Source organism: Macaca mulatta, chromosome 15 (assembly GCF_049350105.2).
Source record: "Macaca mulatta isolate MMU2019108-1 chromosome 15, T2T-MMU8v2.0, whole genome shotgun sequence".
NCBI classification, from domain to species: Eukaryota; Metazoa; Chordata; class Mammalia; order Primates; family Cercopithecidae; genus Macaca; species Macaca mulatta.
The window spans coordinates 9,995,398-10,011,087 of NC_133420.1; the positions used below are offsets into that span (position 1 = coordinate 9,995,398).

The 15,690-nt window shown below is 47.7% G+C and overlaps 1 long non-coding RNA gene across 1 annotated transcript in view; it reads right to left on the minus strand.

The window, feature by feature from the left end:
• LOC106998043 (uncharacterized) overlaps window positions 1-14,517 on the minus strand; it is a 73,824-nt gene extending 59,307 nt beyond the window's left edge. Inside the window, exon 1 of the long non-coding RNA XR_013405065.1 lies at window positions 14,456-14,517. This is a non-coding gene — a long non-coding RNA (uncharacterized LOC106998043). The remainder of the gene's footprint in view (window positions 1-14,455) is intronic.
• Window positions 14,518-15,690: the final 1,173 nt, after the last annotated feature.

Sequence of the window (15,690 nt, forward strand, 5' to 3'; positions counted from 1 at the left end):
CGAGACTCCAAATAAAAGCTGGAAGGACCAACACAAATGCATCACACCCTGCACGCCCTCCTCTCCTTCCTTTTCAGAATTTCCAGAGGATGAAACAGGGACCTCCTCAGACGTCCCATGGTGCAGGCGGCCACAGGGGAAGGCGGCGGCAGCCTGAATGAGGTGACCGGGAAATCACATTCCACAAACAGAAATTCTCCATGTGCTTTACATCCTCTGTCTCTGAAGAACTATGCCAGTCTAACAGTCGCTAGAAAACCGCCTTCAAGTGTCATTTCCCATTTCAAGCAAAGAAAACGGTGCGGCATGAGGGAAAAACATAGCCATGTGCTCTGGGCTATTAAATAAGTTTTTTTCTGTTATAAACATATAATTTTACATTCTCAGTTTTCTCTATAATTGATATGCTTCCTAATTAGCAGACATAGTAATAAAAAGTGAATTCCAAGTGTAAGATCGGAGGACCCGTTCACATGGCTTCAGGTTCTGCTACTGTGTTTCAACTTAAGAAAATGGTTCTGTGCGTTGGTAACAAGACCTGAGAGTCTGTGCGTGAGTCTGTGTGGCTGTCATCAGGGTTCGTGTTGGCTCCGTAGCAGAGGATGTTACACTGTTACATTATCTTCTACAAACAATCCTGAAAAAATGAAGGCTGAATAGACGTACACACCCTCCCCAAAATAATCCAAATGTCCACCGATATGAAAACCAGATGAATTACAGTTTCCATCATGGAATATTCCTCAGCAGTGAAAACAAACTATAGCCACAGGTGCCAACTAGGATAAAGAAAACCTTTGAAACACGTTTAAAGTGAACTGATTAGACGGAATTCCTCGATTACAGGCTTCTGCTCCAAAAGGGTACTGTTCTGAATCCTGTGATGTAGAATGATAGTTAGCAACCCTGTTTCAGGGCATATCTAGAAAAAAGCAAAATAATTACTGCACAATTTTAAATTCTTTGTAAATTATGACTATTACTATGAAAATTCTAAAAATGTGAAAATCTTCCAAACTGTTATTGGACAAGCTTCAAAATAAATACCCTGGCCTTGCTTGCCACACCCACAGATGTGCCAAAATAAATGAAAATATAGCCCAAGTTAGTAGAATCGAAACCTGAAGATGTACGAGCCGTCCCTGCCTCACTATCTATACATCATGTAGAAATTTAAGAGCAGGTAGTGACACTGCAATGCAAGGCTCAAACCAACTGGGTATTTGGAAACTTCTATGCAAATTGGCATTTTCGGTTTTTAAACACAGTGTTATTTGTACTTCAAACAGGTAACTGTTTGGTTCCCTTGGAAAAAATATAGCCATAAACCTAGTCTAAAAAAAAAAAAAAATACGGGAGTGGGTATGACAGAGAGTAGCTTAGAAATTTTAAAAGTATCGGCAGGGAGCGGTGCCTCGTGCCTGTAATCCCAGTACTTTGAGAGGCAGGCCCCACGGGGCCTTTGAGGACACGGGTCTCCTCTGCTGCCTTCCTGCTGGACTGACCCCACAACATTCACTGAGTTTCCACCCCTGTCTCATTCAACATCCCAAGGGTGGTCTTCATCCTCATCTGGGGCTCAGCTCTGCCCCAATTTCCTAAATCTCTGCCTTCAGAGCCTGAAAATACCCACGCCCAGGGTCACCCTAAGTCCACGTTTACCTCAGAGAGTCCCGATTTTATGTTTTGCCAGCATCGCCTTAGTGATCATTTATCCTGTAAATTCCAACTGCCTTCACACCTCACCCCTGCTGTCTCCCAGCAGACCCCACTCAGATGCACATGCCTCAGACCCCACACCCAGGTCTGCGCATGCTGCCCTGCTCTGCCCATGTGGGGACCACCTCTCTTTCTTGAGGAATCAGCTGGCGATCATCTCCTTGTGGAGGGCTGCCCTGACTTCCAACTCTCTCCAGCAAGGGCAGAAGCCGTCCTCGGTACTTCCCCAAAACTCAGGCCAAGTATGAAGATGGCGCAGATGCTAGCTGTGCCTGGGATGCCATGGGCAGTGTCCCCAGATGCTCTGCACGTGGCCCGGGGCACCGCCTGAACACAGCAAGTGCTGAAGAAATCAAACTGACGTGCGCTGACCTCTGATAGGGCCCCCTTCACCATCCACATCTGTCTCCCCTCTGGACAGTAAAATCCACAAGACAGGGAGGGCTTGTCTCACTCATCTTCAAACTCCCAGGGTCGCCCTGGTAGGTAAAGGGGACTCAAATGTCTTCTGAAGGAAGCGACTGGTTAGCTGCCGAGTTAAAGGGCCTCTGAAATTCAGAGCTCTGCATAGGAGTCCAGCACACTTTATTATGAATGACCCCAACCACGGCAGAAGTGGCCGTGGAACCAGTGCTAACCAATTCAGGGTTTGTTCACTGTTTCTCAGTTCATTATCACAACTCATTCTCACAGAGCAGCCGCGCACAGATCCTCAGACGTCTACACAGAGTGGGACGATGGCACCGAGTCACATCAACGTCCTGTTGCAGATTGGGAGACACCGGTCAGACACGGACCCAGGCAGAGCACAGACCTCGCGTTAAATTGGCTCCGTGTAAACAGCACTCCCTGCCAGGCCCTTTCCTATCCGCACAGCTTCTACAAACTCTCACACCTGACACCTAAGAATACTGCACACCCCCATGTGAACCCCCCATTTACCTTCCAAATGACCTGGCATGGCCGAGTACAAAAAATTTCAACATAAGGGAACTGGAGGGCATGTGGGGCTTTCTCCAGTCCCTGCTGCCTCCTGATGGGAAGGCCCAATGCTTCACACCCGGAGTGAAGGGCGGGTCTCTTTGGCCCCCAGGCTTTGACCTGGAGCTAATCAGCATTAACTAATTTCACTTTCCAGGACCAACTTCAAAGGCCTGCAAAGCCAGAGAAGGGAGAGGAGATGGAACACGCCCTCACCTCAGACCTATTGCAAGCACGTACTTCTCAGATGCGTCCCAAGGTGCACAGCGTGTCCGTTGCCTGTTTCACATGCACCGACCTGCAGGTCTTCTATGTGGCATCAGCCTCCTGGGCACTGGAAACAAGAGGAATAATGGCAAGTCCCCTCTGCAGCAAAGGTGAGGAAAAGGGACCCAACACAATGGAACTTTCCTTTTTCTGACAGTCTCAAACCAGAGGGAAAATACTGTACAGCCAACTTCCCCTCACGCAGGTTTATTTACCTGTGACTCAGAGGCCATGACACACAACTTCAGGTTCTCACCGAGTCCTATTTTCCCCAACCAGGGAGCCTTTGTTTTTAATATCGTACGAACTTGCCATTTTGCAGGCCAAAAACAGCAAATATTGGCACTTTCCTACAGTTCAACCGAATAAAATAGGATCATGGCCTTTAGTGAAACCATGAAGAAAAGGTGGATATCTCAATATGTGTTTCCAGACTGGCTTTATTCCTGAAGCACTAATTCTGTTCACTCAGGATTTTAGACACTGAAGAATAAACATCAATATCCCACCAAGAAAACCAAAAGGATGAAATAATTTTGCATCCACCTTGGAGCCTTTTTAGGACAAGGCAGGACACAAACTTTTAAAAAGCTGCAGTTGTCCCTCTGTATACACAGGGACATGGATTTCAGAACACCCCCCGAGTTTACCCAAATCTACGTATCCATAGGACTCCGCGGCCACCCTATGGAACCGCATGTAGGAAACGTCAGCCCTCCACAAAGCCAGGTTTTTTCAGTAAGGGTTTGGTTGGAAAATACTTAACATAAGTGATCCTTCGAAGCTCAAAACCCATGTTGTTCAGGGTCAGCTGCATTTACTACTTGTGTCATATCTGAGACCTGAAAGACATCATTCTCGATACCTTAACGTGATGGTTAACAAACTAACTGTTCTGATTAGAAAGAGGAAAAAGCTTATTTTTAAGCTGACAATGAGAGTGGATGCGCTACGGTGAACGGAGAACAGACCTAAGCAATCACCAAGGTTGGGGTGACTGCCTGTGCTCAGACCCACCAGGGCCTGTTCCTCCATCTCCCTCTGCTGAAAGGGATAACTGCTTCTCCCCCACGAGTAAAGGGCCTTTTTAAAATATTCACACGAGAAGTGCTATGAAAAGCTGAAAGGTCACAGATAACATTTTTAAAAATAAACATTAACGTAAGCATTTAACAAGCCCATTATGATTTAAAAAAAAAATGGTATTAAGTTCTTGGGTGTGGTGGCTCATGGCCGGAATCCCAGAACTTTGGGTAGCCGAGGTGGGTGCATCCCCTGAGGTCGAGAGTTTAAGACCAGCCTGGCCAACATGGTGAAACCCCGTCTCTAACGAAAACACGAAAATTAGCCAGGCAAGGTGGCAGACGCCTGTAACCCCAGTTACTTGGGAGGCTGAGGGAGGAGAATCACGAACCCGGGAGGGAGAGTTAACAATGAGCCAAGATCGTGCCATTGCACTTCAGCCTGGGCGTTGAGTGTAAAACTCCATCCCAAAAAGAAAAAAAAAAAAGTATCAAGTTTTCCTTCCAATGAACCTATCATTCAGCCACCAAGGTATACTATAGCTACTTATTCAGCCATGAGATACACCACAGGAGATATAGGCGAACAGGACACAGTTCTTCCCTGAAAGAAGTCTACACCCTCAACAGAAGGGAGGCGCACACTCCGAATGGAATCGGCATAGGAAACAGATGCTGCTGCAGCTGGAACTGGCTGCACAGAGCACCCGCTCCAGTGTCTGAGAAACAAGGAGCCGTTGGTGCCATCACCTTCCATACCTGAGCTGGGGCAATGGGGAGCCTGTCATCACCACCACCACCATCCGGGACAAAGAGCCCCAGAACCACACAACGAGCTTACAAACTCACCGAGACGATGACCGAGCAATGTGCGTGGAGTGATGTGAACACGCAGACGTCAGGGCCACGCGTGGCGTTGGTTTTGTGCATCAACCTGAGCGTGCCCGGGGTGCCCAGATGGCTGGTTCTGTATTATTTCTGGGTGAGATGCATGTTTGCCTCTGGACTGAGTGGAGACCCATCCTCGCCGGTGTGGGGGACACCACCCTGTCCACCCAGGGCCCGAGTAAAACAGCAAGGTGGGGAAAACTGGGTTCACTCCACCGGTCTGGCTGATAGGCCAGTGACATCTGTCTTCTGCAGCCTGTGCTACTGGGTCTCAGCTCCTCAGACCCGGGTGGGATCTGCACCCTCCGCTTCTCAAGTCTTCAAGCCACACCCTCCCAGGACTCTAGCTTGCAGGCTGTGGGTCCTGGGGCTTCTTGGACTCTGTAGCCCCTGCAGCAGCCCTCCCCCTGGAGACACACGCACACCCGGCTGGCTGTCTCTCTGGAGAGCCCTGACTAAAAGCCGCCCCTAAAAGTGGTCTTCAGAGTTTCTTTCTAGCCCTAAGATCCCAGTGCCCCTCCTACAATTCTAGGCGGAAAGGTGAACGGAGACCAATGGACAGAGGTGTGTGCGAGGACATGCCAGGCAACCGCACTGGGCAGGAGGGCACTAACGCTCACTAAGCAAAGAATCAATGTTGCTTGCCACAAAAATGAGAACCGTAAAGATTTCTTCAAACAGAAATGAGTTTGTTTCATGATTTGCTCTTAATACATAAGAAAGCATAAAAGTAGGCCTATTAACAATTACATAAGTGTTTAGAGGCCCTTGAACTACTTCTGTCCCTTTGTGTTTTTATAGAAAATAAGCATGAGGTTAAAGAGAACAACATCACTGGCCACAGCTGGGGCCACGCGAGGACACAGCTTATACCCCTGAGGTCCCTGGGTGCCCCGAGTCCTTCCCTTGCTATTTATGGCAATGTGGGAGAAACCAGGACGTCTGAGCATGGACCTGACCGTGCTCCCAGGGGCCGAGGAAAGCACCTATCTGTCCAGTCTTCTCTCCACCCCGCCGTTCCCTCCTACCCAGACTCTTGGGCTGACGCGGCTCATGCACTCAGCAGCGCCATCATTAAACGTTTAGCTTCGCATCACAAGGGCCTCCTCTGGCCTCCTCTGACCACTCCTGAACCTGCAGCCTAGAAGGTTGGGGTTGCAGTGAGCTGTCATTGCACTACTGCACCCAGCCTGAGAAACAGAGTGAGACTCTCAAAAACAAACAAACTAAAACAAATTAAAGGAGTTCAAATGAACTCGCCCATACCCTTTAAATTTTCATTTGGGTACATGGGGTGATCTAGTTCCTTTTTCCCTTGCAATACATGAATAATCTAATAATTAAATATAATCTAACAATTAAATGGGAAAATTTAATTATTTTCCCATTTCATTATTCCCTATCTCAGGGAAAAAGTTAAAATTATTCCCTATTTCATGGAAAAAGGTAAAAATCATTTTAAACCTTCCTTCCACAAAACAGTATACTCAGTCATCTCTATCTGCTGTATCATGTGGAATTCAGCTTCACATGTCTACAATACAGTTTTTGTTAAACAGCGTTTATATAGACAGGCAAGAGAAAGAAACACTTGGTCTATGTAGAAGCAGCAGAAGACACGTTTTAACAGAAAAGGGAGAAGATACCACCATGTGAATCTGGAAATTGTCCTCATCTTGTCCACACGCACAGAAAACACCCAAGCACGTGCCTAGTGTCCAACAGGAGCACAGAAAGGACAGGGATCCCTCCAGTTGTTTAATGACCAGCCCCACTTGTCACCGCCACATAACAAAATCCGCACGGCAACTTCAGCACGTTTCATGCACGATTCCACGGAAATCAGGCTGAAGAACATACAGATGTTTTGCCCACATTTAAAAATCCAAGTATGGGACTCATAGAAGTAAAACACACTATGGGTTCACTTAACTTTTCCAAATTTTTCCTTGGAGAAACCTATAAAGTTCTTGTCAGTTACATCCTTAAGTTTTTCAATAATTTTTCAATGCAAAGGTCGGGCAAGACTTGTAAATAGGTACACACATACGGCCCGGCGCAGTGGCTCACACCTATAATCCCAGCACTTTGGGAGGCCGAGGTGGGCAGATCACGAGGTCAGAAAACCGAGACCATCCTGGCTAACACGGTGAAACCCCGTCTCTACTAAAAATACAAACAATTAGCCAGGGGTGGTGGCGGGTGCCTGTAGTCCCAGCTACTTGGGAGGCTGAGGTTGGAGAATGGCATGAACCCGGGAGGCGGAGCTTGCAGTGAGATCGCACCACCGCACTCCAGCCTGGGTGACAGAGGGAAACTGTCTCAAAGAAAACAATGGAGGTACACACATACATACCACGTTCTTCTCTCAAAGAGACGGGCCCTTTTTTAAGATTCCAGAAGTAAATGTGGTTGTCACCCTGCTTTTGAGAGGATGGGCTGTGTTTTAAGCATGAACACACTTTCCTCCATGCACCAAGGATGCACCATGGGGGCAGTGCTGCCGCCGCCTCCCCAGTCTCTGCTCAGGGTGGGGCAAAGGGAGCTCAGTTGTCTCCCGTATACACCCTCAACAGGCCAGGTGCTCAGAAGGAGGCTTCCAGGACTCGCTGTAGGCATTCGTTAGCAGGGTAGGCAGTGCCTCGTGCTGGTGGGCATCCAGCAGTAAGGGGGTCTTGCACTTCACTCCCTGGGCCCAGCCCCAGACAGAGGGGAAAGAGACACCTGTATCGTAACTCATGTATATTTATACACACACAGAGACTCTGCAGTGCAAGGTGCAGAACTAGAAGGAATCATGGAAATAAGAGGGAAGACATTTGGTTACAACTGGCAGAGCCACCTCAAGCCTCAGCATTTCCTGCCGGAGCCCTCACTGACCAGACTCCTCCAGGGTCACTGCCACTGCATTCCCCAGCTCATGACAGGGCAGACAGTGACAGAGCCTCAGAACAACCTCCCACTCCTTCCTCACCAGCCCAGGGGATGAGCTGTCCCAAAGCCTGAATGCGGGAACACAGAGGTGATTGAGCAGAAAGGGGGACAGGAAAAATGGCCGCGGGTGAGCAGATATTGCGGGGCACCCCAGCAGCCCTTTCCACCTTAAAGAGGACGGCCATGGGTGTGCGGATGCTCCCGCGTGACCCAGCCGTCCTTTCCACCTTATAGGGGAATGGCCACAGGTGTGCGGATATTCCTGGGTGCCCCAGAGCCCTTTTCACCTTAAGGAGATTTTCACAGTCTCATATCAGTCTCCAAACTATTCAGTGAGGTTGGAGGAGTATCACTGTAGACCAACACCGATTGGCACCAAGTAAGGGCAATTTTATAACCATGTCTCAACCATGAAACAATCAGGTCTTTGGCCATCTGATCTAAGCTTTTTCTATAACAAAGTTGGATAATTAAGTTGAACTTTGGTTTTCCAAAGCTTGTTACAGAAACCACATCTTCCTAGGTGTGGCTCTGTGATGTCACGTGCACACATCAGTAGCCAGGCTTGCCAAGACTCACGGCACATTACACGTTCACCTGAGAAGGCTGCTCAATCACTGAGGGCTCTGGCGTGCTCTGAAATGAATTTGCCACTTCGGCCTACACTCTACTCCCTTGTTTGGTTAAAGAAACCCAAAAAGCAGAATTTGTTTTGGCCAATCGCCTGCTGACCCAACTGCAGAGGTTTTCATTAGAGTACTTTCATTGCATCATAGAAAGCAAAGTCATATAGATCAATTCATGATTACCACTCCAAAGGTTTAGTAAATCTCCAAATAATCAGGCAAACATTTTAAGAAGCTACATTAAGGTTTACAATACTCAAAATTTAAAACTACATCCATGCTTCAAAAAACCACCATTCCCATTTTAGATGGCCAAATGCATATGAGAAAGAAAGAAACGTGCTGAGCGCATTTTTTGGGTAATCTTATGGAGAAACTGCCACTTTAAAAATGGCTCTAGTTCCTGGCTCCAGATGGGTGTGGCGGGTTGTCTCACTCAATTTCAACTCCACCTGAAGCTGGGACACTAGAAATCCATTCCCAGACTCCAGGGCACAAGAATTCCCACTTCTGGAAACAGCCTGGAATGCAGACGTGTAGCAGAGAATTCTTTCCTGCCCACCCTAACCGTCCTCTGTGGAAGGCAACAGTCAAAGACAAGTCCACACCCCTAGGCGCAACTGCACCACGAAGAACCATTTCAAGGTGGGAGGTGATTGATCAGTGGGAACAGACAGTTTAGCTAATCACTTATAAGGCAGAGATGGGGGGTTTGAAGGCCTGTGTCTGGCCTTCTCCTCGGTAAATGGTCATCCGCCAGTCAGCCTAAGCCACATGGGAAGGGGCTTCTTGCAGTAAAAGTGGGGGCCTAGTTGTGGGGAGGGGGAATGTCTTAACCACCACTGTTTTACAGGATCACAGGGCTCAGGAAATGTTCAGTATTATCACACACCAAGGTTTTTACAGTCTGAAGAAAAGTACAGTCCTAAGGTGTCAGTTCTCAAAGCCTTAAGTTCCTCCTGCTAAGATTCCCAGAGGGTCTCAACTTCTTGCACTGAACCCCAACATGCACAGGCACCTGCGTCTTCCTCCTGCAGCAAATGCACATGAGAAGGCTGTGGCTCTGCTGCAGTAATGATGCCATGCAGCCCTAACACCGTGGCAGAGCAATGGCTTTGGCCTGAATGTCCCCAAAACCTCATGCTGAAACCATCTCCGATGGGATACATTAAGAGGTGGGACCTTTGGGAGGTCCTGCTCTCAGGACTGGGGTTGGTGTCCTTGTTGGGAGATGCAGGAGCCCTCCTGCTCCTCCACCATATGAGTCCCGATGAGACGCCTGCTGCCATGCAAGACCCGGTGAGATGCTGCCGTCTGTATGCCACAGGCCCTGGAACACCAGATGTGCAGGTGCCTTGACTTTGGACTGCCTTGACCTTGGACTTTTCAGCCTCCAGAGCTCTGAGCAATAAATGTCTCTTTACAAATCACCCAATCGACAGCAGCCGGACAGAGAGACAGTAATATTACAACATGAGTCACTTTCTCAGTGGGCCAGAGGCCTCCACATGAGCCACCACCATAAAGCAAGAACTCCCTGGAGGATGCAAAGGGGTTCACAAGGAATTCTACCCAGCACCAGGGTGTCTGTCCTTTCTCGTAGGAAGATAGCTGAGCCATGGCAGGAAAATACGGGGTGGGTGGGGCTGGACAGTAATGTGTCACCTGCTCACCTAAGCCTCAGTCTCCTGCCTCTCATCATGACAGCGGGGGTAACCCCCTCACCTGAGCTGTTGGGGGAGGTAAGAGTGTTGGGTGATTAACAATTGTTAGCTCCACAGAAATTAGGCAAAGAATCCGCCCCTACATCTTATAAAACCAAACCAACCCAGGAATTCCACATCACTACTAATTTGCATGGGAAAATGCTGGATTCTCATAAGTTCTGGCATGTCATTTGTATTGATAAAGTTTGCAGAGTTGTCATATACTAAGTATATAAAACAGAAAAAAAAATCATGCAATTTGGAGGTTGAAGCAGGAGAATCACTTGAGTACAGGCGGCGGAGGTTGCAGTGAGCCGAGGCCGAGCCACTGTACTCCAGTCTGGGTGACAGAAGGAGACTCGATCTCAAAAAAAAAAAAAAAAAAAATTTGCTGCTTCATGCTAGTAAAGTGGGCAGATTCTACATGCCAACTCTTATTCAAAGGTCGCCTAACACTGACTCAGGAACTCTGGCCCTGATGTGCTTGAAGTTTTAATGCTAACAGTGTTAAAGACCACTCCCCCAGGAGCTCTGAACAAGTACTCCAGGTACACACTGAACAAGACCACACACTCTCTGACCGAAATCTAACTTCACAGACCCAAACTACAGAACCACAGAAGACACTGCTTCTGTCCAACTTTGTGTTCTGCCATCGTTTGTGTCCATTATTTCCTACAAACCATCTCATTAGAATTTAGGGCACACAAAAGGCTGATACAACAGGGTTACTTTTCAAAGCTTTGGAGGTGAGGAACAGATACACAGCATTAACTTCCTATTGCTGCTGCAACAAATTACCTCAAACGCAAACCTCCTCTCAGCCCTGGAAGTCAGGAGTCCCAGGGCTGAAGTCAAGGGGTCAGTAGGTTGTGCTCCTGCCTGGAGTCTCCCAATTCATAGAGGCCACCATGCAGCTTGGTTCACAGCCCCACACCCCTCTGACCACTGCCCCGCCCTCAGCCCTGCACCCCTCCAGCCCCTGCCCCACCCTTGGCCCATGCCCCTCTGGCCCCTACCCCACCCCCGCCCTCAGCCTCACAGCCCTCTGGCCTCTATCTCATCCTCAGGTCTCCTCCTCTGAGGCAGACTCTCGTACTCCCTCCCATCAATGCACATATGAGGACGCTAGACCCCACCTGGACAACCCAGGGTCCTCCCCCATCCCACTGTCCGTTACAGTCACATCTGCAAAGCCTCTTTTGCCATGGAAACTTCATTATACTAACAGTCATTTAACAAGTCCATTATAATGATGTAAAAGTTGGCATTGTTTTTCTCCTAATGAACAGATCAGTCACCCATGTAACCTATAAATATTTAACTATTAAATATACAATACTGTAGGGGACAAAGATGAGGAAGACGGTTCCTTCCTGAAAGATGACTGGACCCTAGATGGAGGGATGAACATTCTGAACAGAATCAACCTAACTCAACATTTGAGTCCGAGAGGCCAAGCAGTAAGGCTTTCAAAAAAGCAACCAGAAAGTCTGTACCGTGCCTGTAGTTCACAGCTGAGCCTGGCGTCATGAGCACGAGCGTGCGGACATGCATACCAGGCCCAAGTTTAAGATCAAATATAAAGAGCTTTCAACTGTAGTATTTAACTAGATCTTATTACACAATAGCTTCTTGATTACAGTTTTTGTCCAAAAAGTTCTCTGTAATTAAAGAAATTAATTTTCCCCTAAAAAACACTTCTCCATCTATCGTCCCATAAAAACTAAATGGGTATATTAAAGAAAAAAGACAAATGTTTGACTTCGGGGGTTTGCCTATGACTTGGATAAGCATGATTTTCTTCTGGCCAAGCAGGGAGCAGCTGGACCAGACTGGAGGGAAGGAAAAACAAATTTCCACTCTGACCTCGTTTGGACACCAGAGTCTTCGCTGTCAGAATGTGGGTGTGGTGCTTCCCACACACCAGCCTCTGACAAAACTCAGCCCAAGGGTGTGGGAAAAGACCTCCTACTTCTGAAAAATCTATAAAGTACAGACACATCAAAAGCTTCAGAAGACTGTACAGTGCCAAGAGGATCACTGCACCCTTGGAGTTTACAGAAAATGGTCAGCATCACACGTGCCTGAGGTCCAGGTTCAGCTCCCAGCTGCCGCGACACCGTGAGCGCAGTCCTGGCTTCCCCTCTGATGCAGAGAGCTGGAAACTCCGCTAGCAGCACTCAGAGCTCAGAACATTCTAGATGAAAGCAACGTGTTCCTTTTAAAATGGGGAACCGGGGCAGCACAACTGAAGCTCTACGACTGTCTCAACTACTGGGTTTCGGGGTAGCATTAGGAAATCGTGAGAATCTAAATCTCAATTTCATACAGATTCCAAACTCACTGCAGGTTCCAGAATTTCCTGAAGCATTCTTCCACTTTATCACTCAGGATTCCCTTGCCAAAGCTAATAAACTCTAAATTCCTTACGGAAAAGCCACCATAAGCACCACCACAAATAAGATCAACTGACGCCCGCCCTTTGCACCAAACCTATAAACTCTTACTCACACAAGACTGTGCTGGAGGCAGCTCTCAGCTGAAGCCGAATCCGTGAGACTTCATTATCCCCATTTTGGATCGAGTGCAAAGACTGTCAGCAAACCAGGGCCCCAGTGTGAAGCAGAGAACAGATTCTCTGACACCTGCCTGAACATTTTCTTCCCTCCTGTCTTGGATATTGAGCACCCTCAGAGCTACTGAGTCACCCACATTTGCAGGTCATTTATCCAGCCACCAGGATAACATAATTATGCGATAAAAATGCCTTCTCAGGGCTTTGTCATACTCAACAAGGCAGCTCAGAAGGCTAGGTAAGCCCAAGAAAGGGGGAAGCGTCCTCCAAATAGACAAAGACCAAGGAAAACCGTGCAGAGACTCTCTCAAGACAGCAGAAACAGAGCCCGCTGTAGCCTTTCAGGTCCTGCTGGCCACAGCCCTGCTTTAGGTGGCACCATTTCCACAGATGCAGCCTGCTGGGCCCATTTGAAAGGTCCTGCTTGCCACACTCACCCCCACTTCCAGTTTCTGCAAGACCCGCTGCAGCCCCACTCCACCCCGGGGGCCAACTGTTCAAGTTTTCCCGGCGAGACCCCCTCAGAGCCTGCACAGCGTCTGAGACTGGGAAGCACCAAGGATCCAGAAACGCACAAACCCGTTCTCCTCATGTTGCTTTCTGGGTTCCAAGTTGTCTTAAGAACGAGTCTTGCATAAACCCCGGACTGGGGAGCCAGTCACAGCCCAGCAGCACCCAGCTCATGTGCTCCACCCACCCCACAGAGGACCACGGAGGCCCCAGCACACTCTGTCCGGGGCAAGACACCAGAAACAGCCACAGTTCAGGGTTCTGCCACCCACACGGCTGCCGTAATTACCTGCTATGATCTGAATTCTCATTGGTTGGGTAGGTGATCCCACAGCTCCGCTGCCCTAATTACCTGCTGTGATCTGAAATTGCATTGGTTGGGAAGGGGATCTCACTGCTCAAGCACTCCCTGCTGCCTCCTTGCAAACAACATAAAAAATCCAAAACCCCTCTTAAACAACGTTTACTATAACCTCAAAACAAGACACATCACGAGACCAGGGAAGATACATACGCACATCTGACAGCTGGTGGGCGTCAGTGACCGACGCCACGTCTTCCGTGTGGCGTGTGAAGCGGGAGGCCTGTCACGGTGACTCAGGCTGGGGTCTGAATAGGGGTTTTCCAAGCAACTAGGCAACCAGGACGCACACCCCAAAACGCAAGTCCCCGCAGTCATGTACCTGGCAGAAATGCTGCGTGGCCATTGACACCAGTTGTGAACCAAGACCGATCTGCGTCCTGTGGCCCTCACAACGTCTGTACACGTCTGGGCCCAGCACAGGCATGCACGGCACCCTGCTCACCTCCAGTGGAGCTCTCTCCTGCCAAGGGGGATGGCCCTGAAGTCCGTTGAGATTTCCAAAGCTCTACAAAGTCGTCCTTCCTCCTGCTTGTTCAGAAGCCCTAAAGCCCTGAAGACACCAGTGAGAATTGACCTAGCCTCTTAAGGCAGCTCAAACACCTAAACACAGGAACGCTGGACCTCTCTGCCCTCAGGAGCAGCCAATAACCCACTGGGCTAAGCAGAAGGCACAGATGTCACATCCAGAAGCCAGTGGCGCTCACGTTTGCATTCCAGGAGCCGCCCATGTGAGTCCCTCCAAGGCTTCCAAGTCCCACTTGATTGTTTTCATCGTATCTCTATAACATCAGAGACATTATATCTCATGGTATCTGTGAGATTCTCTCTACTTTTATGAGCATATATGCTCCCTGACTTACCGTGGGATGAAACTGTTCCAATAAACCCAGCGTAAGCTGAAAATATCCTAAATAGAAAGTGCATTTGACATAATAGTTTCAACTTACAATGGGTTCATCCAGAGGCAGCCCATCTCGGGCCGAACAATGCACTGAGTGTGACTAGTTCACACCATCACAAGGTTGAAAAAAAAAATCACAAATGTAACCATTGTGAGCCAGGGACCATCTGTATTATGGCTCCTGTCTTCAGAGACAACAGAAACCTCTTCTTAGACAAGAATCGCAATTTATAATCCTCAAAATGTTAAACTTAGTTTAACAATCTACAGGTTCAAACAAAGCCAAAGTAGGCCCACAAGACCGTTTGTGCCATTCGCTAAGACACACAACTCTGTAATAACCCTCATCACAGCCCCTCAGGGTGAGTCCCAGAGGCGGCTGTGGCTTGTAGCTACAGACACTAACAAAACCAAAATCAGAGTACGCAGGTGCAGTCAAGTCATCTGACTTCTCCACTAGCATATGCACAAATGTTTATCAGCAAATCTGATCTTTGCTTTACCTCCCTCCCATGACCTAAAAAGGAGTCCACCACACACACACACCACACTTCAAAAACATAATTCGTACTTGCTTTCAATTCTGGGAATTTAGAATAAACCTAATGGGTGATTAAACCTCTCCTCCAACCCATTGCTTAGTCTTCTTAGAGGATGAAGGATTTTGCGTAACACAAGTCAGCATATAAAAGATCTTGTATAGAAACAAACTTTCAAGTTGTCCTCATTATAGTGATTCAACTAATATACAAAGGACCCAACACACAGCACAATGTCTATTAGAAGAATGATTAATTTTTTCCCCTCAAAATCCTAATATCTACACAGAAAAAATACCCGATACACATTTTATCATTCTTTACCAGTATAGTCATACAAAGGAGTATCACAAAAGCAAAAGAACACATTTGGTTTCACTCGCAGTTCTAAATTTAATATAAAATTGCTAAAACCACCAAGACAAACATGACTATGAAATATTTAACGATCTTCACCTAAATTCAAGTCACTATTCAATCACCAATACCTCTGCTCTCCTTACAGGAACTTTCCAAAAGTAAATTCTGGAATTAACAGGACAAATTTTTCTAGTGACAGAAAGTAGGAAGAAATTGGTTGAAGGCGGTTCCTTGGCTGTCAAACTTTTTCTCCATAATAGTTTGTAAAATAAAAGCATCAAACAGATCTTTACAT